The sequence below is a fragment of the Vipera berus genome (genome assembly GCF_964194415.1).
Source record: "Vipera berus genome assembly, chromosome: 2".
Classification (NCBI taxonomy): Eukaryota; Metazoa; Chordata; class Lepidosauria; order Squamata; family Viperidae; genus Vipera; species Vipera berus.
Window position 1 is genome coordinate 276225937 of NC_138203.1, and position 25277 is coordinate 276251213.

The 25277-nt window shown below is 44.9% G+C and overlaps 1 protein-coding gene and 1 long non-coding RNA gene across 2 annotated transcripts in view; both read right to left on the reverse strand.

The window, feature by feature from the left end:
* Positions 1-25277, reverse strand: part of LOC308664084 (uncharacterized protein) — an 89372-nt gene that overhangs the window by 41233 nt on the left and 22862 nt on the right. The window lies entirely within an intron of this gene.
* The window catches only part of LOC308664100, a 101018-nt gene that overhangs the window by 41034 nt on the left and 34707 nt on the right, over positions 1-25277 (reverse strand). The window lies entirely within an intron of this gene.

A 25277-nucleotide genomic window follows, 5' to 3' on the forward strand; every position in this document is an offset into this window, starting at 1 on the left:
AGACTTTATTGGGAAATGCATACGGGCAGTAATAAACTCCAAGTCTGCTCTGAGTAAATTGGTGTGAAAGCAGTATAATGAAAGCATAGCAAATCCCTTCCCAACCCCCAGAGTGCAGGTCACATTACCCAGTTAAGCATCGGACAATTATTACCAGAAGGAACCTTCAGTTTCCAAAACAATCTCTACAGCTGCAGGTACAACCCACATTCCCTCATTTCTCTGTTGGCAAGTCAAGGAAAGAAAGAAAGAATCTGAAAAAACATGTTTTTTTCTGAACTTGACAGGAAGAAGAAAAATATGGGTGTGGGGGGGAAAGGTTGACATCTGACTCTTTTTAGCATAATAGAATAAGGTTAAAACTTCCAACTTTACTTTCCCACAGTCGCTTATACTAGTTATTTCTTAACTAACCTATCTAATCAGCAACCCACCCACCCCATGCTTAAGCAGGGGACCTTCTACCATTTCAGATAGAATGATATCCAGTCTCTTCTTAAAAACCTCCAATGATGAAGCACCTACAACTTCTGAAGGCAAGCTGTTCCACTTGTTAATTGTCCTGTTCGAAAGTTTCTCCTTAATTCCAGGTTGCTTCTCTCCTTGATTAGTTTCCATCGTTTCTTGTCTTGCCTTCTGGTGCTTTGGAAAATAACTTGCCCCCCTCTTCTTTGGGCTAGCCCCTCATACTGGAATACTATCATGTCACCCCTAGTCCTTCTTTTCTCTAGACTTGACAGGAAGAAGTCACTTCCTCCAATTTATTTTCATAAACCCTTTTTCTTCTCTAGAATATCAAATAAATGTGAAGTTAGATGTCAGAAGCCATTTATATTTCATTTCTAACTATCTCCTCTGATCTAAAACCAAATCTCACCTCCCCCTGGATTCTGCCATGCTCCCAAGGGGGAGGGGGGATATGCATGCCAGTTTTATTGCTTTTACTTCCTCTATTCACTACAATGTAACCTTTTGTTTATTTGCCTTGTGTCTGCTATCCATTACAATGTAACAAATTGCTCCTTCCTATACCATGCATCCCTCTGAACTCCTCCTCCCTAACCAGGCAGCTGGGGAAAAGGGAGGGGCAGGGGAAAGAGATACAAACCTCCAGGACCTGGTTTATTTCTCCGTCCACAAATGGAGCCGAACTGAGGTTATCTTTCTTTTCCCATCGATGGACTTAACACCTGAGGATCTGCCAGTCTGCACCGCCCAGATGAACTGTGGGGTGGGGTTTGCTTGGGGACACTTTAAAATACCGGTCTGTAAGGAAATCCCTCAGATCCTGTCTATTATGCCTGCTATCTCCTATTCTTAATAAAAGTTCCTGCTTGGAAGAAACTGTTTCCAAGAGTCCTGCTTTCTTAAGGTGTGGGCTTGAAGTAGGTCCTGACATTATATTTCTCAAAGTATTTTCGACCTTGTTAGTAGCGTCCATGAAGAAAAATCCCAAAATATCCCATAAAGCAGGAGTCTCCTATCTGGGCCACTACTAGGCCGTGGCCTAATCACCACTGCACTGCATGAGTGGCCAGCCGGTGCATGTGCAAAGTCCCACTTGCACACATGGATGGGCCCGCTTGTGCAAACCTTGTTGTGGGTCACACTTACATTGAGTTTCACTGCGGGTGCTTGCGCCCCATATGCACCTCTCCCTGCCACAAAATCATCCCCTCATTCCCCCCCTCTCTGGGCCACCAATCTGTAAAGGTTGGGGAACTTTGCCCTTGTTGTTGTTGTTAGCTGCGAAGTTGTGTCGCGACCCTATGGACAACGTTCCTCCAGGCCTTCCTGTCCTCTACCATCTTCTGGAGTCCATTTAAGCTCACACCTACTGCTTCAGTGACTCCATCCAGCCACCTCATTCTCTGTCGTCCCTTTCTTCTATTGCCCTCAATCTTTCCCAGCATTAGGCTCTTCTCCAGTGAGTCCTTCCTTCTCATTAGGTGGCCAAAGTATTTGAGTTTTAGCTTCAGGATCTGGCCTTCTAAAGAGCAGTCAGGGTTGATCTCCTCTAGGACTGACTGGTTTGATCGCCTTACAGTCCAAGGGACTCGCAGGAGTCTTCTCCAGCACCACAGTTCAAAGGCCTCTGCCCTAAATAGTTGCAAATTTACATGGAACTCTCTCAATTGCGCTGAGGGTCATCTTCATGCCTAGTGGATGGTCACTTAAATATGAGCCAGCAGTGAGCAACAGCAGCCAAAAAAGCTAATGCAATCCTTGGTTGCATAAACAGAGGGATAGAGTCAAGATCATGTGAAGTATTAGTACCACTATATAAAAATTTAGTAAGATCACATCTGGAATACTCTGTCCAGTTTTGGTCCCATTATAAAAAAGATGACGAGACTTTGGAAAGAAGGCAGAGAAGAACAACTAAGATAATTAAAGGCCCTGGCAATTAAAACATATGAAGAATGGTTGGAGGATTTGGGTATGGCTAGTCTAGAGAAAATGAGGAATAGGGGTGATATGATAGCCACGTTCCATAATTTGAGGGGCTACCCAATTTCTGCAACAGTTCATCATGTTTTAGCCTGCAGTCCTCTAATCATTCCTGTTGCTCTCCTCTGCACTCTACACTCAATATATGGTATGACCAAAAGTGGATGCAATATTGTAAGTGTGGTCTTATTAAGGCTTTATAATACTTCACGAGTCTTGATTCTATCTGTTAATGCAGTCTAAGATTGTACTGGCTTTTTTGGCAACAACAGCACACTGCCGGCTCATGTCTATCAATCAATCAGAATAGAGTTGGAAGGGACCTTGGAGGTCTTCTAGTCCAATCCCATGCTCAAGCAGGGGACCATATACTCTAATGATGGTCCAGCCTATTTGTGAAAACCACCAATCTCTGGAGGCAAGTTATTCTATTGATTAATGGCCGTCACTGACAGAAAATTTCTCCTTACTTCTACATTAGATCTCATTTTAATAAGCTTCCACCATTACTTCTTGTTCTAAACTTCCACCCATTACTTCTTGTCCTGCCCTCAGCTGCCTTAGCCAATCCCCTCTTCTTGGTGACAGCCCCTCAAGTACTGGAAGACAGCTATCACGTCCCTCAAGTATGATGCCTTTTGATAGCCTAGATATACCTAGCTCCCACAACTGATCACCATATGACTTAGTGTCCAGACCCTTTATCATCTTTACCGTTCTTCTCTGCACAATTTCCAGGGTCTCAACAACTTTTTGTATCGTGGTGACCAAAACTGGACACAGTATTCTAAGTATGGTGTCACTGTGTAAAGCAATTCTATATCTTCTTCTTGTCTTGACACTATTCCCTTGTTGATGCAGCCTAGGACTGCATTGGCTTTTTTTGGCAGCTGCAGCACAATAATGGCGCAAGGGGTACTTGTCCACTTATCAGGGATACATGGTCTGCCTTTTCGGAGACCTCCTGGAGGCAGACATTTTCAGTTCATTCACAATCCCTTAATACTGTCTACAATGTGTTAAGGTAGCAAAACAGAACAGTCGGTCCCACTCCCATGCAACAGTGACCAAAAAGCAGTGACCACTTTGACCCAAAGGCAGGCATGACAAAATGACAGCTGCTTCCACAAGTCCACCCCAGGGCCCAACGATGAATCTGAACCACAGGGACAATAACAGCTCATTCCACGATCTAGTCATGCAGCCTAGGGATGCATATCCTGCCCTCTTTCCCCAATATTTGGATCTGATTTCTGATCTCTCAATGGGAGATCAGAAATGAAAATAAGCCTTTGTTAATTTCATTAATCTTTGCCTCATGTTGAGTCCCATATTTTCAACAAGGGATGATTTTTGCCTGCAATCAATCCACAGATTGGATATTTGACAGGTCTCCCCCGATTTGAATCCTCTGGTATATCACCAAGTTAGAATTCCAACTGAAACTTTTGCCAGAAACAGGACATTCAAAGGATTTGTCTCCTTTGTGAGTCCTCTGATGTCTCACCAGGCTGGAATTTTCCCTGAAATTTTTCCCACAATCAGGACATTCAAAGGGTTTCTCTCCTGTGTGAATCCTCTGGTGTGTCACCAGACTGGAACGCTGACTGAAACTTTTCCCACACTCTGGACATTCATATGGTTTCTCTCCTGTGTGAGTCCTCTGGTGAATCACCAGGAGGGAATTTTGACTGAAACCTTTCCCACAATTAGGACATTCAAAGGGTTTCTCTCCTGTGTGAGTCCTCTGGTGGATCACTAGTTCATAATTCTGACTGAAACTTTTCCCACAATCAGGACATTCAAAGGGTTTCTCTCCTGTATGAGTCTTCTGATGTTTCACCAGGTTAGAATTGTGACAGAAACTTTTGCCACAATCTGGACACTCATATGGTTTCTCTCCTGTGTGAGTCCTCTGGTGTATCACCAGGCTGGAATTCTGACTGAAACTTTTGCCACAAAGAGCACATTCAAAGCATTTCTCTCCTGTGTGAGTCCTCTGGTGTCTTACCAGGCCGGAGTTCTGACTGAAACTCTTCCCACAATCAAGACATTCAAATGGTTTCTCTCCTGTGTGTATTCTCTGGTGACTCTTGAGCTGGAATTTTCTAATGAAACTTTTCCCACACTCTGGACACTCATATGATTTCTCTGCTGTGTGAATCCTCTGGTGCATCACTAGTTCATAATTCTGACTGAAATTTTCCTCACAATCAGGACATTCAAAGGGTTTCTCTCCTGTGTGAGTCTTCTGATGTTTCACTAGGTTGGAATTTCGACTGAAACTTTTCCCACAATCTGGACATACATATGGTTTCTCTCCTGTGTGAATCCTCTGATGTATCACCAGGTCTGAATTCTGAGTGAAACTTTTCCCACAGACAGGACATTCAAAGGGTTTCTCTCCTGTGTGAGTCTTCTGGTGTCTCACCAAGCTGGAATTCTGACTAAAGCTTTTCCCACACTCAAGACATTTGAAGGGTTTTTCTCCTGTATGTATGCTCTGGTGACTTGTGAGCTGGAATTTTCGACTGAAACTTTTCCCGCAATCTGAACATTCATATAATTTCTCTCCTGTGTAAGTCCTTTGCTTTTTCACCAGGTAGAAATTCTGACTGAAACTTTTACCACAAATCATACAATCATACAGTTTCTCTCCTGTGTGAGTTCGCTGGTATGTCACTAGGCTGGTATTCTCACTAAAATCTTTACTATAGTTCTTACTATTCCAACACTCTGGACATTCACACAGTTTTTCTCCTATGTGAGTCCTCTGGTGCATTATCAGGCTAGAATTATAACTGAAACTTTTCCCACACTCAGGACATTCATAGGGTTTTTCTCCTGTGTGAATCCTCTGGTGTATCACCAGGCTAGAATTGTGACTGAAACCTTTCCCACAATCAGGACATTCAAAGGGTTTTTCTCCTGTGTGAGTCCTCTGGTGTGTCACCAGGTTAGAAATCTGACTGAAACTTTTCCCACACTCGGGACATGTAAAGGGTTTCTCTCCTGTGTGAGTCCTCTGATGTGTCACCAGATTAGAAATCTGACGGAAACATGTCCCACAGTCAGGACATTGAAAGGGTTTCTCTCCTGTGTGAGTCCTCTGGTGTATCACCAGGTGGGAATTTTGACTGAAACTTTTCCCACAGTCAGGACATTCAAAGAATTTCCCTCCTTTGTGAATCCTCTGGTGATTCATGAAATAGTAATTTCTAACTAAACTTTCCCCAGAAACTGGACACTCAGTCTCCTTGGTGTGAGTCCTGTGATGTACCACCAAGTTTCCGTAGTTGCTAAATTATTTACCACAGCGAATGCATTTTGTAGGGCATCTGTCCTATCTGTGTCTTTCCATGAACCACAAGAGAGCTGTTCAGACTAAATTTTTTGCAACATTTCTAGCATTTAAATGGCTTTTCTACAGTGTGGATCTTCTCGTGCATAATCAGTTGTTATCTACTATTTGTGTTTTTCCCACAATTGGCACATCCATGCAGCTTTTCCACCAATCATATTCTTGAGGGGGTCAAAAATATGGACGATCCCTTGTTTAGTAGGCCTTTGATTCAAGCTGTTTTTTTCCTCACAGGGTGAGGCCTTCCTTACTGTCTGCTCTACGTGCCTGTCTAATTTGACCTTTTCTTGCCACTGACTTCCAGATATTTCCCTCTTTTTGTGAATCAAAAATAAGCTCCCTTGATTTTTTTATGTAATGTATCCTTGAGTTTCGTGAAGTCCACTTTTACCAGCTTCAAATCTCTTCTTGGTTTTCTCTTGTTTCTCTCTCGCCTGCTGAGGAAAGTGAAGAATTTTGTGGCTTTGTGAAGAAAATTGAAAATATTTCGATTTCTGGCTTGCTTTGCTTTCCTTTTAAAAGCTGCTTGTTATTCTCAGTTGTCCAGGGTGCTCTTATTGGTAACCTCTTTATCTATAAGATTCAAAGAAAAGTGTGACTTTGTGTATAAAATGGCTTCAGAAGATGTGAGAAAAAGAAAAAAGTATACATTACAATGAATAAACAAACATGCCACAGTCCAAGAAAAACTTCTTACATTAATTATGATTCATTTGACAAATGGAAGACTACTGAGATCCAAGTTCAAATATCCATTCAGTCCTGAAATTCTCTTTTTTTATTTGGTTCAATCACAAATGCTTAGCAGTGCAAACTCTTCTCACCAAATATATCTGAAACTGCTGGGAATTATACAGTTGTAGATATATGTGTATAGAGAAAAATACAAATATACAAATGTGGGCTGTTGGTTTCATCTCCGGGCTTATTTAATTAGATTGCAAATGTTTCATCTCTGGGGAGACATCTTCAGTGTGGCTTGAATTGTGTTTGGTTTGTTTGGAATGTTGCTTCCGGTATTTCAGCTGAAGTAGCTCTCTCAGTTGTTGGTAGGCGGGGTTGATGTCAATGTGTCTACTCACTGATTGGTTGGTGGAGAACCAGGCCTCCAGGAATTCTATTTCCCTCCTTGACTTTGCTTGGGTTATACAGGTAATCCCCAAGTTACGAGTGATCACTTAACCCTTGCTTAAAGTTACGTGATGAGCTCCCCGTAGTGCTTAGAAGCTGGTCCTGAAATTGCGAATATTGCAGCACCGTGGCAGTCATTTGCCCTTACAAATGACCGCAGTGGCTCTGCAACATACATCCTGGTTATTCCCTCCCACCCCACCCTCACCCTGGGTCTCCCTAGGCACCAGGCCTTCAATAGTCACCCTGCAAAGATTGACATCCTTTGCTTTATTGGCTGCTCCCGGCCTTCGGTGCGTTCTACAACAGAGAACAGAACCGAAGCTGGGGGACACTTCCACATACCTGGATTGGGGCTCTGGAGGCCTTTTCCAGGCCGCTGCAGCCTAGAAGAGAGGCCAGGGGAATGCTTTCGCGCCTCCCCCCACAGCCCGATCCAGGCTCCAAAGGCCTTTTCCAGGCTGTTGCCGCCTGTATCTGTGGCTGGCGAAGGCTTCCATGCCCCCACCACAGCCCAATCTGGGCTGTGAAGGCCTTTTCCAGTCCGCTGTAGTCCGGAAGTGTTGCTGGCAAAGGCTTTCATGCTCCCCCCATAGGCCGAACCGGGCTCTGAAGGCCTTTTTCAGCCTGCTGCGGCCCAGATCTGAGGCCGGGAGATGCTTCCCCTACCCCCACCCCACCCACCCCCATGTACCAATCCAGCCTTTGGAGGCATTTTCCAGGCCACTGTGGCCCTGATCTGTGACCAGGGGACACTTCCAAGCCCCCACTCCATGGACCGATCCTGGCTCGAGAGACCTTTTCTAATCCGCTGCGGCTAGGATCTGAGACTGGGGGATGGTTCTGCACACCCTTACAGCCCTATTTCGGCTCCGGAGGCCTTTTACAGGCCACTGCGGCCAGGATCTGAGGCCAGGAGATGCTTCTGTGCCCCACCGGCCTGATACAGGCTCGAGACGCCTTTTCCAGGTCACTGCAGCCCGGATTTGTGGCCAGTGGATGATTCTGTACCCCGATCCGGGCTCCGGAGGCCTTTTCCAGGCTGCTGTGGCCTGGATCTGAGACCGGGGAACGCTTCCACACCCCTCTGCAGCCCAATCGGGCTGCAGGGGGGAGCATGGAAGTGTTCTGCAGCCTCAGAACTAGAAGGCAGTGGCCTGGAAAATGCCTCCGGAGCCCAGATTGGTCTGGGGGAGGGCTACAGAAGCGTCCCCCAGCCTCAGATGTGGGCTGCAACAGGAACCGCAAAAGAGAGGAGATGAATCTTTTCCAGGTGAGTCTGGCGCGGCAGGAAGGGAAAGGAAAACATGCAGAGAGTTGCGGCTGGTTTGTGGGCTACTGTGAGGTCATGTTGGCATAGTAGTCTTGCTGTCATCTCTGAAATGTTCTGTATGTAAAGAATTGTGATTCATTTGGTTGTTGCTGTTCCTGTTGTAGTTGTGTTCTTTGGGGCATTTGTGTGTTGAGATCTCTGGATGAAGTTTTGTCGATATCCATTTCTCTCAAAGACTCTGTATAAGTGTCTCTGTTCTGCTGATCTGGCTTCTGTGGTGTTGCAATGTTGCCCGAGCACTCCCTGACTATCAAAAGACATGACCCATTGTCCCTCATGTCTGTCCATGAGGACTCGGAAGGACACAAGTTCAATCTAACCGGGATTCACAAGCAAAGTCAAGGAGAGAAAGAGAATTCCTCAAGGCCTGGTTCTCCATCAACCAATCAGTGAATAGACACATTGACATCGACCCCGCCTACCAACACCTGCGAGTGAGAGAGCTACTTCAACTGAAATACCGGAAGGAACATTCCAAACAAACCAAACACAATTCAAACAGCACTTTGCAACTTAATTTCCAAGCCCAAACCAACAGCCTAACTACCAAACTGAGTTACTAGTATTCAAACACATCTCACGTACAAATGTATATAGGTGGAAAGTCCATGTGTTTTCAACCTGAAAATTATCCCAAAGTGGTTACAGTCAAATCTTCTAAGGTACTTTTAGAGACTTGGGGGCTTTAACTGATGAAATGATGCATAAAGCCTCAGCTGTCAACTTCTGCAATGAACCTGGCTGAAGCCATTTTCTTTTGTACACAGTTGCTGCACACTTCAGAAGGGGGAAGGGGGAATGAGACTGGACATATTGATAGACATAACATAGAACGACCGTGGGAACGAAGGTCATCTCCACAGGTGTCCGTGGAAGATGGGGAGGAGTGACTAACATCAGTGGAGTACTAGATGACCTATAAAGCCCCTTCCAATTTTGTTATTCTATTCTATTCCATACCCAGGCACCCTAAGAAATATGCATATTACCCCCAAACATCTCAGAGTTCTCAAAACATCTTGGCGAGTTCCGGTTGGCTGGAAATGGGCTGGTCATGGGAGGAGGGAGATGGGCTGGGGGCAAACCTACCCCTTATTTTGCATCCAGCGAGCGCAGTGATTTCAGAGCTGGCTTGAATTTACGGCAACCAACACTCTTAGCAAAAGAGCCCTTTGCTTTAATCAAATGGAGTTGAAGGCTTTTGTTTCTAAGGGATCAGATTGGGGCAGATTTGACATTAAGCCAGGTCTGCAGTGGTGGTCAACATGGAAAGGAAACCGTCTCTACTTTAGGAACCATACAAACAATGTCGTCTCAAGGGAGCAACCAAGGAAGAGATCAAGGCTTAGGGGAGAGCATCCTGGAAACCCCTTCCAGGAGGGCTGGATCTATCCGGATGGCTGGGAAAGGAAAGCCACTAAGATTCCGACGGGTCAGGAAAAAGGAAGAATGGGAAGAGAAACCCATTGGAGTGACATTCATCCCTGTGGGCCGAGGGAGCTGCCAGCAAGACGACCAGAGTGGAGTTGAAGGAAGAATTGAGCACAGGAGAGCAGGAGCGAGAGGACATCTTTTTAGTAAAAAAAACCCCTTTTGCTTCAACCCAATCGAGTCAAGGGTATTTCTTTCCTAAGAGATCAGATCGGGGTGAGTCTGACAACTGCTTTTGAGCCAAGGTCAAGGTCCTTTTTAAAGGTGGAGGGCTATGGGGTCAAAATATTCAATCATTCTTTGTTTGCAAGCAACTTTTTAAAATTATCTTTAACTGTACTACAATATGTGGGAACACGTGTGGGGAATGTCCTTGCTGTTAAATTTAGAGAACTGTTTTCTGTTAAAAATGATCAATCTACTGTAGACAGTTATTAATCCTTTCAAAGCACTTGGGGATAGTGGACTTCTGCCGTCCCCTGTAAAAAAAAAGCCCAGTCAAAATACCATCATCCATGTAGGGCTGTTCACTTACATGGGCAGAGAGAAACAGGGACGCAGCAGTCACCAAAGAGGGAATCTGAGCACGTAAGAGAGGCAGATTCAGGGGCTCCATCTCAAAGGAAGCCCACCTGGACAGGGCAGCCCATTGGCCAAGCCCACCTGGACGCCTCTCGGCTCTCCCTCACCCGCCTTCCAGACGCCATTCAGCTCCTCCTCGCAGGGTCCCCGCCCTCCCCTCCAGCCTCGCTCCCTCCCAGCCCAGAGCTCCCCCCGTCCTCTCCCTCCTCCTCCTCCCCTCCAGGCACTGGCAGGCTGACCCTCCCCAGCAGCGACAGGGGAACGTGGGAACGGGGGTGCCCAACCTTCCGGGAATCCCCGGGAGCCCCCAGGCGGGGAGCCGGGCTGCGCCAAGAGGGGGGGCTGCGGGGCAGGAGGGGGGCTCGGGGGAAGGACCTGGAGGGGATCGGAGAGCCGTTCGCGGAAGCCGCAACCCAGGAGGAGGAGAAGCGAAGGCGCAGCGCTTCCCACGGAGCAGAAAAGCCCGCGAGGAAAGGCGGAGACTCGGAAGGGGAGGGGGCGCAACTGGGGGAAACCCACCTGGCTCTCCCTCCCTCCCTCCCTCCCCCGAGGAATCCCCCCTCCCCTTCCCCCCCCCGGGGATTCCCCCCTCCTGATTGCCCTCCCCCTCTCGGAGCCTCCTCGCCCACCTGGCGCCCTTTCAGCGACCCTCCCCGCGAGGGGAACCTCCGCAGCGCTGCCGTAAGAAAGGTTGGGAGAGCAGGAAAAGGGGCGGGAGGGGCCGGAAAGTGCACTCCCACGGCCTTATTTCCGTTTCCGGCCTCCTCTCTAGGCGCCAGAGAAAAGCTCTCTGCGTTTAACCCCTTCGTGGAAGCCGCTGCGGGGAGGGGGCGAGTGTGGCTCCGCCGGCAATGCCAAAGTGCTCCAGTGGGGGACCCGCAAAAGACCGTCTCCCCCAAGGGAAGCCCCAAAATCCCAAGACAGGGATCGAGGTTAAAAAAAAAGATACTTCCATGTGCTAATCTGCATCTCTAAATGCACATTAGGAATTCATCGCTATTAAAGATAGGCGAGAAAGTCCGGTAGGTGTCATTGGACTACAACACCCATCATCCTCCAACCCGGCTTCAGACGCTGCGATTTGCTGAAAACAATATCTAACCTTACACTGTATGTTGAGAGGAGTCTGGTAGCACCTTTTCTGACTAACAAATCGCATTAAAATGCACAACTTAAGTCTGCAAAAGAGCTAGTCACTTTTCACTCATCTGATTTTCGGCTCCCGTAGTCTCCCGCGGCTCTCCTTCCAAAAAATGTGCAAAATCCCTTCTTCTGAGTAAGAGGATGCATTCCCTGCCTTGCTTCTCCTATTTTAAGGTTTTTCATCTCTAAAATGAAGTTGCACCCGAAAAACCTGATTCCCCCTTTCCACCTTCCCCAAGGATAAAAAGAAATTAGCCACAATAAAGCTCTACATCACAATGCCAGAGAGAGACTGATCAAAAACGGATCCACTCTAGAATCAAGGAGAAAGTTCCTGTCGTTAGAAAAAGTGGAATGGCTTGCCTCTAGAAGTTCTGGGTGGTCCATCAGTGGGGTGTTTAAGAAGAGATTCGACAGCCATTTGTCTGAAATGGAATAGGGTCTCCTGCTTGGACACATATTCAAAAAAAGGGGGGGGGGAAGATCCAGGAAACTACAGACCTAGGCAGGAAAAATCAAATGCACAGGTATAGTATAGGTGGTACCTTGCTCGATAGTAGTAACTGTGAGAGGGATCTTGGAGTCCTAGTGGACAATCACTTCAATATGAGCCAGCAATGTGCTGCAGCTGCCAAAAAAGCCAACACAGTGCTAGGCTGTATTAACAGAGGGATAGAATCAAGATCACATGAAGTACTAAAACCACTTTACAATGCCTTGGTATTGCCACACCTGGAATACTGCATCCAGTTTTGGTCACCACGATGTAAAAAAGATGTCGAGACTCTAGAAAGAGTACAGAGAAGAGCAACCAAGATGATTGGGGGACTGGAGGCTAAAACATATAGGGAACGGTTGCTGGAATTGGGCATGTGTAGTTTAATGAAGAGAAGGGTGAAGGATGACATGATAGCAGTGTTCCAATATCTCAGGGGCTGCCACAAAGAAGAGGGAGCCAAGCTATTCTCCAAAGCACCTGAAAGCAGGACAAGAAGCAATGGATGGAAACTAGTCAAGGAGAGAAGCAACCTAGAACTAAGGAGAAACTTCATGACAGTTAGAACAACTAACCAGTGGAACAACCTGCCTCCAGAAGTGGTGAATGCTCCAACACTGGAAGTTTTTAAGAAGAGACTGGACAACCATTTGTCTGAAATGGTATTGGGTTTCCTGCCTGAGCAGGGGGTTGGACTAGGTGACCTCCAAGGTCCCTTCCAACTTCTTCTTCTTCTTCTTCTTCTTCTTCTTCTTCTTCTTCTTCTTCTTCTTCTTCTTCTTCTTCTTCTTCTTCTTCTTCTTCTTCTTCTTCTTCTTCTTGTTGTTGTTGTTGTTGTTGTTGTTGTTGTTGTTGTTGTTATGTCCCTTCTAACTTTTATTCTGTAACTCTAATAACTTCATGAACTTTCAGGACTCAGCTAATCTTCACAAGCTAAGTAGCGTCACATTTCACACTGCATGTAATCAGTGAAAACAACTTGCAAATGCTTTAGGTGGTGACGGGAGAAGCCTCTTTTTCGGCCTCCTATGGCGAGGGGTGGTGGTCAGATCAGCAGCAACAGTGACTCGAAAGCCAATAGTACAATACCGCTATCTGTGGTTGAACTTCAAGGAGTTAAAGCCACAAAGTACTGATTGCTAGAAAGGCTGGGAGGTGAGGAGAAGCACACAGGAATTTCCTTTTCCGGGTCACTCATGGGAGGAGGGTGGCGTGTAGAGAGGCGCTCTCGCTCTTCCAAGGATAGAAGCATCACCTGGGAGGTGAGTTGCAGGCAGGTCGGAGGAGAAGCCGGGAACAAATCAGGCGGTTTGTAAGTTTTAGCCTCCAGCCCCCATATATCTTTTTTTTCCTCTTTCATTTCATCACTGTTAGTAAATATAAAGTCCAGTGTAGGTTATCCTCTAATTCCATCCTCTACCTTTTGGATGACAAAGTAGTCACATTCATCAGGAATGTTTAAGAAGAGACTGGGCAACAATTTTTCTGAAAGGAAATAAGTTCTTCTGCAAGAGCAGGAGATAGGACTAGAAGATCTCTAAGGTCCCTTTCAAGTCTTGTTTTGTATGGAACTGCCGTTTTCTTGACAACGATATTGGACAGATCTGCCACAGTGTCTTATGAGGTTTCTTATTTTTTACTTTCATTTCTAGCCAACAAGCATGCTGTTTCCTATTGGTGCCCTATCCACGTGTCTACCAGCTTCAACTAAAAACAGCTATTGACCTTTTAGGACAGGGGTCTTCAAACTTGGCCCTTTTACGACTTGTGGACTTCAACTCCCAGAATTCCTCAGCCCAGCACGCTGGCTGAGGAATTCTGGGAGTTGAAGTCCACAAGTCGTAAAAGGGCCAAGTTTGAAGACCCCTGTTTTAGGATGTTCAGTTTGTATGTGAAAACTGAATGTGAAAACCTGGTCCCAAAATTTGTGGTCATCGTAGAACTTGTTCAGTGACCACACATCAGCACTCTCTGTGGTTATGAAGGTGCAAGAAAAGTAGTTGCATCAATTCAGGTTCTGACAACCAATGCACATTTATGATGGTTGCAGCGTCCCACACTCAGGATCCCCATTTGTGACCCTTCCAGCTAGATTCTGACAAGCAAAAGCATTGGGTATGCCAGCAGGAAGTTGCAAGTCAAGGTCATGTGAAATTGCCTTTCACAACCCACAGTGACTTACTTGACAGTTTCAGAGGAACAGATGTTCAGAACAAAGCTCTTCTTTACATTCCCAACATTTATTTGAGGTTCCTTTATACATTCTGGACAATTTGTCCAGTGTTAGATACCAGCAGTACATCATCTTATAGAAGTTTTCCTTTAATGTTTAATATGAATTTTAGATGGTTTATCCATCTATTCTCCTATTGTTCAAGCATTATATCCAAAGTTTTTTGCCTGCTGAATCATACAAAGCTTTACATAGTTTTTCTCCAAGTTCAAGTTCAATTACAGTTTATAACGCTTAGCAATAATATGTTCAACACTACCACACAATAGCATTTCTGATTCATTTTTCACAAAATAAAATCCGTGGCAAACACATCCTTCTGATTCCACCTGCTCCTTAGATTTGAAAGTAGGGTCACCATAATTGAAAGACATTATTTGACTATAGGTCCAACTATCTCACCTCACCACCATTTCTTTTATTTAAAAAAGTTCCTGGGGGGACAGCCAAAGAGTCATCTTTCTAGAGAACTTCATTTTACTTTTCTTCCAAATTCTTGGGATGGTACTTCTAATAAAGTGATTATTATAATCAATATTTGCTTTAATCTTATCCTACCATAAATAGCTGTGCCATCAAAATCTTAATTCATGGCCCTCTAACTCAAGTAAACTCCTATTTTGCAGTGTCGCCCACTGTTTTTGCCAGACAAAACAAAAAATCATCAAAGTACCATTTCAAATCTGGTAAACGCAAACCTTTCCTTAGCGTCCAGCAATAATTTTTATTTAATTCTTGCTTTCTTCCTTTGCAATATAAACTTAGAGATCTCCATCTGCCATTATATAAATGGAGTATCAGTTATAAGTATTGGTAAAGTCTGAAATAGAAAAATCATCTTGGGTAAAACATTTAATTTAATTACTGAGATTCTATCCAATAATTGTAATGCTAAGAATTTGTTGTTGACCCAAGTCAACAAGTTTATTTCATGACTGAATGGATATTTGAACTTTGATCTTTATAATCTTCAATGTATCAAATGAATCTTAATGTAAGAGGCTATTTCAGCATTGTGGCATGCTTGCTTTTTACTTATATATTTTTTCATTTGACGTCTTCTGCAACCATTTTATAAACAATAAAAGTTACACTTTTATTTGAATCTTACAGACAAAGAGGATGTTAATAAGACCAGTCCAGAAAACTGAGAATAACAAGCAACAATGAAAAGGAAAGCAAATCAAGCTAGAAATCAAAATATTTTGCATTTCCTTCTGAAAACCACACAATTTGTCTTCTTCCCCAGCAAGTGATAGACAAAAGAGAGAAAATCAAGAAAAGGTTTCAAACTGGAAAAAGTAGAGTATGTGGAACTGAAGGATACAAACATAAAAAGGTCAAGGAAGATTATTTTTCTATTCAAAAAATAGGGAAATATCTAAAAGATAGTTGGGAGAGAAAGATCATTTGGGAAGCCACGTTAAGCAGACAGTAATGCAGGCCTCGCCCTAGGAGCAAAAAAACAGTAGCTTCAACCAAACAAGGAATCACACATAATTTTGACATCCTCAAGAATATCACTGGTGGAAAAGCTCCACCGATGAGCATATCGTCAGAAAGGTGCAGATTTCAAATCATAGATGATTATGAGTAAAAGGAACCACTTTGGAGAAAAGACATAAGTACTCTGAAGATGTCAAAAGCCTTTGTCAGAACAGCTCCCTTGTGGTTTATGGAAGGACCCACAAAGTAGTGTTGTTGTTGTTGTTGTTAGTTGCGAAGTCGTGTCTGACCCATCGCGACCCTATGGACAACGTTCCTCCAGGCCTTCCTGTCCTCTACCATCTTCTGGAGTCCATCTAAGCTCACACCTACTGCTTCAGTGACTCCATCCAGCCACCTCATTCTCTGTCGTCCCCTTCTTCTATTGCCCTCAATCTTTCCCAGCATTAGGCTCTTCTCCAGTGAGTCCTTCCTTCTCATTAGGTGGCCAAAGTATTTGAGTACAAAGTAGTATAGCCACATAATTATTCCCACTTGGTGATACATCACACCAGGGAGAAACCCTTTGAATGCTCTGATTGTGGGAAAAGTTTCAGTCAGAACTCCTGCCTGGTGATACATTAGAGGATGCAGACAGAAAAGAAATCATATGAGTGTCCTGATTGTAGGAAAAGTTTCAATGCAAATTCCCACCTCGTGAGACACCAGAGGAGTCACACAGGAGAGAAACCTTTTCAATGTCCTGACTGTGGGAAAAGTTTCAGTCAGAAGTCTGGCCTGGTGATACACCAGAGAAATCACACAGGAGAGAAACCATATGAGTGTCCAGGTTGTGAGAAAAGTTTCATTAGAAAATTCCAGCTCACAAGTCACCAGAGAATACACACAGGAGAGAAACCCGTTGAAACTCTTAATTGTGGGAAAAGTTTCAGTCAGAATTATGAACTGGTGATACACCAGAGAACCCACACAGGAGAGAAACGCTTTGAATGCGCTCTTTGTGGGAAAAGTTTCAGTCACAATTCCAGCCTGGTGACACACCAGAGGACTCACACAGGAGAGAAACCATATGAGTGTCCGGATTGTGGGAAAAGTTTCTTTAGAAAATTTCAGCTCACGAGTCACCAGACAATACACACAGGAGAGAAACCCTTTGAATGTCCTGACTGTGGGAAAGGTTTCCGTCAGAACTCCTGCCTGGTGAGACACCAGAGGGCTCACACAGGAGACAAATGTTTTGAATGTGCTCTTTGTGGAAAAAGTTTCAGTCACAATTCCAGCCTGGTGATACACCAGAGGACTCACACAGGTGAGAAACCATATGAGTGTCCAGATTGTGAAAAACGTTTCACTCACAATTCCAATCTAGTGAAGCATCAGAAGACACACACAGGAGAGAAGCCCTTTCAGTGTCCTGATTGTGAGAAAAGTTTCAGTCAGAATTATGAACTGGCGATACACCAGAGAAAGCACACAGGAGAGAAACCGTATGAATGTCCAGTTTGTGGGAAAAGTTTCAGTCACAATTCCAGCCTAGTGAAGCATCAGAGGATTCACACTGGAGAGAAACCATTTGAATGTCCTGATTGTGGGAAAAGTTTCAACCAGAATTATGAACTGATGATACACCAGAGAAATCACAAACAAGAGGAAATGTATGAGTGTCCAGAATGTGGGAAAAGTTTCAATCAGAATTCCAGTCTGGTGAAACACCAAAAAATACATACAGGGGAGAAACCTTTTGAGTGTCCTATTTGTGGGAAAAGTTTTAGTCGGTACTGCAGCCTGGTGAACCACCAGAGGACTCACACAGGAGAGAAACCTTTTGAATGTCCTGATTGTGGGAAAAGTTTCAGTCACAATTCCTATCTAATGAACCACCAGAGGAGTCATACAGGAGAGAAATCATATGAGTGTGCTGATTGTGGGAAAAGTTTTGTTAGAAAATTCCAGCTCACGAGTCACCAGAGGACTCACACAGGAGAAAAACCGTATGAGTGTCCGGTTTGTAGGAAAACGTTCAGTCACAATTCCAGCCTGGTTAACCACCTAAGGACTCACACAGGAGAGAAACCGTATGAGTGTCCAGTTTGTGGGAAAAGTTTCAGTTACAATTCCGGCGTGGTTAACCACGTAAGGACTCACACAGGAGAGAAACCATATGAATGTCCAGATTGTGGGAAAACTTTCAGTCACAATTCCAGCCTTGTTAACCATTTAAGGACTCACACAGGAGAGAAACCGTATGAGTGTCCAGTTTGTAGGAAAAGTTTCACTCATAATTCCTATCTGGTGAACCACCAGAGGACTCACACAGGAGAGAAATCATATGAGTGTCCAGATTGTGGGAAAAGTTTCATTAGAAAATTCCAGCTCATGAGTCACCAGAGGACTCACACAGGAGAAAAACCATATGAGTGTCCAGTTTGTGGCAAAACTTTCAGTCACAATTCCAGCCTGATTAACCATCGAAGGACTCACACAGGAGAGAAACCGTATGATTGTCCAGTTTGTGGGAAAAGTTTCAGATACAATTCCAGCTTGGTGAGCCACCAGAAGACTCACACAGATGAAAATCCGTATAAGTGACTAGACTGTGGGGAAAGTTTCATTAGAAAATTCGAGCTCATGACTCACCAAAGGATTCACACAGAAGAGAAAACCTTTGAATGTCTTCATTGTGGGAAAAGTTTCAGTCAAAATTCCCATCTATTGAAACACCAAAGGACTCACACAGGAGAGAAACCCTTTGAATGTCATGTTTGTGGGAAAAGTTTCAGTCGGAATTCTAACTTGGTGATACACCAGAGGACTCATATGGGGGAGACCTTTCAAATGTCCAGTCTATGGATGGTACTTCAAGCATAAGTCACCCCTTATTAAAGACAAGTAATTTGACATGAGGCAAATTTGATGAATTTAGAGAAGGCTTGAATTTTATTTCTGATCTCACATTGAGAGTGTAGGTGACAAACTGACACTTAATTCTGGCCTAATCCTTTCTAGTCCACACATCTCAGGTTTAGACCAGTTGGCAGAGAGAAATAAGTTGAAATTGTTAATTTGATAAAAGCTAACTACCTGTTTCTGGTTATCAGCAGAAGTTTTCTGATGTATTTTCTTGCAGAAGTTGTGGAACTCCTCAAAAAGGCTTTTGGTTGATAATTTTTTGTATATTGATTATGGAATTCCCACCTGCAGAGTTTCCATCTTCTACCTTGTCCACCAGATTTTGAGCCCACACAATTCCCAGCCATCATACAAATAGTCTTAAAGATACAACTGCAATAGGGCCTGCCAATTTCTATTGCATGTTGCAATGGTGGCTAAGCGAGATTACCTTACTGATCTACCCCCACCTCCTTCTCTCCCTGATGAAGCCATTAAACAAATGTGCAAGTCCTCCCTATCTTTTGAAGTTCTCTGAACCTCAGGTTGGGGAAGGAGGACAGGACATGCATCACTAGGCTGCATGACTACATTGTGGAAGCAGCCATTATTTTCACTGTGTCTGGGATTGAACCCTGGTCCATGTGGTGGATTTGTGGAAGCAGCTGCCATTTTGCCATGCCTGCCTCAACAGAGGAATAGTGTCAAGACAACAAGAAGAAACAGTGCTTTACACAGTTCTGGTGACACCACATTTAGAATACTGTGTCCAGTTCTGGTCACCATGATACAGAAAAGTTGTTCAGACCCTGGAAAGTGTGCAGAGAAGAGCAACAAAGATGATAAAGGGTCACTAAATCTTATGATGATGAATTGTGGGAGCAAGGTATATCTAGGACAGACATGTCAAACTCGCGACGTCGCACAACGTATTGGGATGATTTTGCCCTTGCCTGCAATGGGGTGGGTGCGGCTTCCAGATGATGTGTCTAGCTTGCGGGCCGGCAGTTTGATACCCCTGGTGGAGGGTATCAAAGGCAATCATTAGGAGGGACATGATAGCTGTCTTCCAGTACTTGAGGGTCTGTCCCCAAGAAGAGAGGATTGACTTATTCTCTAAGGTACCTGAGGGCAGGACAAGAAGAAATGGGTGGAAGCTTGTTGAAATGAGGTCCAATATAGAAGTAAGGAGGAAATTTCTGTCAGTGAGGGCAATTAATAGAATAGTTTGCCTTGAGCAGTGGGTTGGATGAGAAGACATCCAGGGGGCCTTTCAAGGCTATGATGCTGTGTTTCAGTGAATTTAGGGGCAGTTTAGAAAATAGGTACAGAGCAGCTCCATGAACTTGCAACTGATAAAGGGGCTTTTTTTCTTAAAAAAAGTATTTTATTCAGAAAATTTATATAAAGTACAAAATCCCCCCCAAAAAAGGATTTTTTTCAAAACAAAAGAAAAATAGACAAAACATTTTTTAAAAAATGTGCATTAAAAAAAAACAAAAACAGATTTACATGTACATTGAGCATTCATAATTATATTGAAGCAATATTAGTTTTCTGCCCTTGCGAAGCAGGCCCAAAATTCATAAAGTTCTACCTCTTATTTACAACCAATCTGACCTTCCTGTATCTACTATAGAGAGAGGCAAAGTAGTTAACAGGTGAATCAACAGCAAAGTTAAAACATCCACGCACTTTGTTAACAATCTAGTCTTGCGTTTAACTTCTATAAAGTCTAGAACAGTTTTTATTTACCATACAGTAAGTCACCATTTCAGAAGATGGTAGAGGACAGAAAGGCCTGGAGGAATGTTGTCCATAGGGTCGCGATGGGTCGGACACGACTTCGCAGCTAACAACAACAAAGTCACCATAGTCATTGTCTCGGATCTATCCGGGATGAAATATAATAATAATAATAATAATAATAATAATAATTTTATTTGTATACTGCCGTTCTCCTGAAGGACTCAGGGCGGTGAACAGGGCAATACATGTTAAAAGACAAGAATACAAAAATTAAAAGAGATTAAACAAGATGCCCCAAAACTATAACAATAAGTTAAAATACATAAAAAGCAATAAAACCCAAACCCATCACCCATCAGGCCAGGCTGGCTTGTTCAAACAGGTAGGTCTTTAGATCGCGCCAGAAGGAGCGAAGGTCGGGTGCCATCCGGAGCTCAACTGGAAGATGGTTCCATAAATCCGGCGCGCCCACAGAGAACGCCCTCCCCCTGGGGGCCACCAGTCGACATTCTTTGACCGGTGGCACCCTGAGTAGGTCCTCTCTGTGGGAGCGCACTGGGCGGAGGGAAGTTGATGCCGGCTGCAGGTGCTCCCTGAGTTATTCCGGGCCCATGCCATGAAGGGCTTTGTAGGTCATTACCAGCACCTTGAATCTCACACGGAAGACAACTGGGAGCCAATACAGCTCGCGGAGCAAGGGTGTAATATGGGAGTATCGGGAAACTCCCAACACAACTCTCGCGGCTGCATTCTGTACCAGTTGGAGCCTCCGAGTGGTTCTCAAGGGCAGCCCCATGTAGAGAGCGTTGCAGTAGTCCAAACGAGAGGTCACGAGCGCATGAGTGACCGTGCGCAAGGCCTCCCGGTCTAGATAGGGCCGCAACTGGCGTACCAGGCGAACCTGGGTGAAGGCCCCCCTTTGTTTATTATTAATAAAACTTAAGATTTTGGCTGAAAACAATAAAACAAAATCATAGACCTCTGTTCGTCCAACCATTTCCCCCAAAGAACGAGCCCAAATGGTTTTCCTGTCGGATATGGGAGGTCCGTTCCCTGGTTATCACCAACTTCTTCAGAACGTTCAGTTCATCACCTATCAAGTGTGTTAAGTCCAAATCTGTAGAATCCACATCCTCTTCAGCCTTCTCCAACCAACCTGCAGTTTCCAAACCATGATAAGGGAGCTATTCAGAAGTGGCTGTGCTTCCCGAGGCAACTTCTTGGGATGAACTGAGCTCACCAAGCCATCCGTTTGGGAGGGAGCCTCCCATTTGTCAGCGCTCATAATCCCAAACGCCTCCATCAGTCCCAGAGGAAGGGGACCTTCCAGAGCAGAAATGTTTTTTTTCTCACCATGATCCTTCATGTCCTTCTGGGCAATACACCAGCTGGGTATGTGAAAGAAAAAAATATCACTATTTCTTTGTCTGATTCAAACATCTCCTTGATAGATCTCAGTATTAGAGGACTTATTAAATAAATGAAGGCCTAGGGCCCAGGGGTAGGCAACCTTGGCTCTTTTATGAGTTGTGGACTTCAACTCCCAGAATTCCTGAGGTAGCCATGCTGGCTCAGGAATTCTGGGAGTTGAAGTCCAAGAGTCATAAAAAAGCCAAGGTTGCCTACCCCGGGCCTAGTCCTATTGGAAGTATTAAACCAAAGTTTCAGGAATGGCCAGATGAGCTTGTATCTGATTCAGTTACTGTTAAAATTTCAGAAGTCATGTGTTGGTCGTTTTAAGGTATAAAAGGATGTCATTAAGAGAGACTTAGGGCCATTTGGCCACTAGCCTTCACAATTTTGACTGCTTGTGCATCTGGTCCTCATTTCAATGATTAATGTAAGTATTGTCTGTTCTAAATTTTCAATAAACCTTTGAATTCCAAAGTGAGATATTTTTGATCTGTTTCTCTTGCCATTAATGGATTTTTCCCGATAGTTACGACAACATTTCCTCTCTGTGATACTTCCAGGAAATGACATCCAGATGGCAGATGGCTTTTTTTCTGGGTGTAATACAGATAGTCCTCCCTTACCATTAGCCTCGTTTAGTAACCTTTCAAGATTATGATGCAATTAAAAGAACAGCTTTGCAAACAGTAGTTGCCTTTTAAACCATCAAATTATCCCACGATCATGTGATATCCATCAGCATGCTTCCCAACCAGCTGAAGGCAAGCAAAGTTCATGGAGAAGACAGAAATAAACTCACCAGTAGCAGTCAGGGGATGTCTCACTTAATGTGTACAGTGCTTATTGTCCACAGGCCAACTGAGGTCAAAGGTCTGTTTACAATCAGGTGGTTTTTTCCACTTAGCAGTCATGAATCTTAGCAACAGAATTGCCAGTGACAATTGTGGTCACTAAGTGAGGACTACCCTCCTTCATTCATCTCCACCCTTCAGGCTTCTCCCTGCAGTGGATGGGGAGGTGACCAATGTGCATTAGGGGGGTCTCTCTGGATGGCTTTCCTATTAGAGAGCTGGGGTGCTGCAGGGGCGAAGGTGCCGTTGCTGGGCTAGGAGTGGGGATAACCAAGTTCCAGCCTCTCCTCAGCCATGAAAAGTCCCTCGGACTCAACCCCACTTGATAGACCAGACCAAGAATTCAGCAACACAGGTAGACTCTTAACACAAGGGCGTCAAACTCAATTTCATTGAGGGCCGCATTAGCACTGTGGTTGCCCTAGTGGGGCGGGTGGCTGATGTAGGAGTGGCCAGATGATTGTGGATGTGTGGGGTGTGTGGGGGTGTTTGGTTTTTATTCCCCTATCTGCTGGGTGGTTGCAACAGGTTTTGGTCACTTCACATGGCCCTGGGACACTGTGACCATTATAAATATGAATCAGCTGCCAAGCATCTGAATGTAAATCACAAGACCCTGGAGATGCTGCAACATCCCAGCTGATTGGTGCTTCTGGGCTCAGCAGAAGCACCAGGATCAGTGCTGCTTTCCAGCTGGAGCCTAGCACTGATCCTGGCGCTTCCGCTGAGCCCTGACAGCCCCAAAGTAGTGCTGATTCCGGCGCTTCCGCTGAGCCCCGACAGCCCTGCAGCTCCAGCTATCGCTCACTCAGGCTCGTGCGGTGCTGCCACTGGTTCAGCTCATTCCCCTCCCCCGCCACTTTTCTACGATGGTTGTGTACCACCTGCCAGGTGCCAATGTACCACAGGTGGTACCTGTAACACTGGTTGAAAAGCGCTGCTCTGGGTGATGGGCGCCCGGCCCAGACCTTCAGCTCCTGGGGAGCTGGGACCCCATGGCTTGGCTCCGCTTCCCTGACGATATGCCCAGCCCTGCATTCCTTCTCAAGGCTGCTGCTGAACTCCTCATCCAAGCTGGGGGGAGACTGAGGGGTGGCAGGGCTCCTGCTGGGTGGGCCTGCTGCTGCTTGTGCCACCGTTGCGAGGCAAGGGGAGGTAGGTGGCAATGGCCTGGCTGTGAGGCACGTGGTACTGCTCCGGGACTGTGCTCGGGCGGAGCAGGGAGGGGAGCCCTGGCTGCCTGTTGGGTATGGGGGCTCCTGGCCCTTATCGTTCACAGGGATCATTTGGGGGTGGGCAAGTAGGTGGCAGGCTCACTGGAGGACAAGATTGGATGGCCAGGGCTGAGCCCCAGACATCTCTGCTCTTAACACTTTTTTTTAATTGAGACGACTGAAGGTAATAAGAAAATCTTGCAAGTCTGATTATGTTGTGCCCCCCCCAAACCTATACTCCAATGAATGAGGGAGGTGTTTGTTTGAGCCTGCTTGTAACATTATCTCTCTCTGTTGTGGACTTGAGGTAGGTTGCTTATCCCCCAAAGCAGGGGTCCCCAACCCCCAGTCCATGGACCAGTACCGGACTATGGCATGCCAGCGGCCGGTCCGTACAAACAAGGAAAGACCCATCTGTGGGATGCAGGCAGCACACAAAACCACACACTCTCTGCTGCGTGGAAAAACCTTCCTCCACAGAACCGGTCTCTGGTGCCCAAAAAGTTGGGGACCTCTGCCCTAAGGCTATTTTCTTTACTCTCTGCCCTGGAGGACTCTGGGCATAGGACTGGCATCTGTGTCACTAAGCAGCCGGTCATTAAGCATGCTGTCACATGACAGTGCCAACTTACATCTGTTCCTCTGCAGTTGTTAAGCGAAGCATGACCGTGACTTGCAAATTCCTGCCGGCATTCCCCACTTATTTTTCTTGTCAGAAGCTAGTGGGAAAGTCACAAATGGGGATCGTGAGCGTGGGATGCTGGAACCATTATAAATGTGCACCCGTTTGTTTCATTTTATGACCTTTCTTGCCACAGTTGTGCAGTGAATCACCGCAGGTTTTAGTTAGTAACGGGGTTGGGGTTATTTTGCATTAACATTTTTATTATTCAAAATACAAAATACAAAGAAAAATAAAAACATAATTAGATATATACTCCTCTTCAAATAAAGCGATCAATCTAAGCATCTCTACTTTTTTCTTTGCTTTGGGAAATAATATATGTTTCTGCTTATGCTTATTAATCTTTGTATAGTATCATTTCTGTTAACAAAATTCACTCTTTTTTCAGATCCTTTAACCTTAAAGGGGAAAAATACTTTTTTTAACATCCATTTTAAAACACTAAACTTTTCTTTAAAAACATTTCTAAAATCAATGTTCTAGTATATCTTTTTTAACTTCATTTTAAAATACGCACTTTGAAGTTCACTTTCAGTTCTATTTTACGAACTTAAAAATTACTCAAGCATTATATATGAAGGGGAAAAAACATTTTCAAACCCACTTTATAAATACAAAACTGTATTAAAGCTTTCTATTACACATATCAGGCCACCGTGATGTCCCGTTGCCTGGAGGCGGTCCGGGTTTGGATGGGGAGAAACAGGCTTCGTCTCAATCCTGCCAAGACTGAGTGGCTGTGCATACCGGCATCTCGGGTTGACCAAGTTATTCCACTGTTAACAATGGGGGGTGAGGTGTTACCCCCCCGTTGATAGGGCTCGCAACTTGGGTGTCCTCCTAGATTCACGGCTCAGTTTTGATGATCA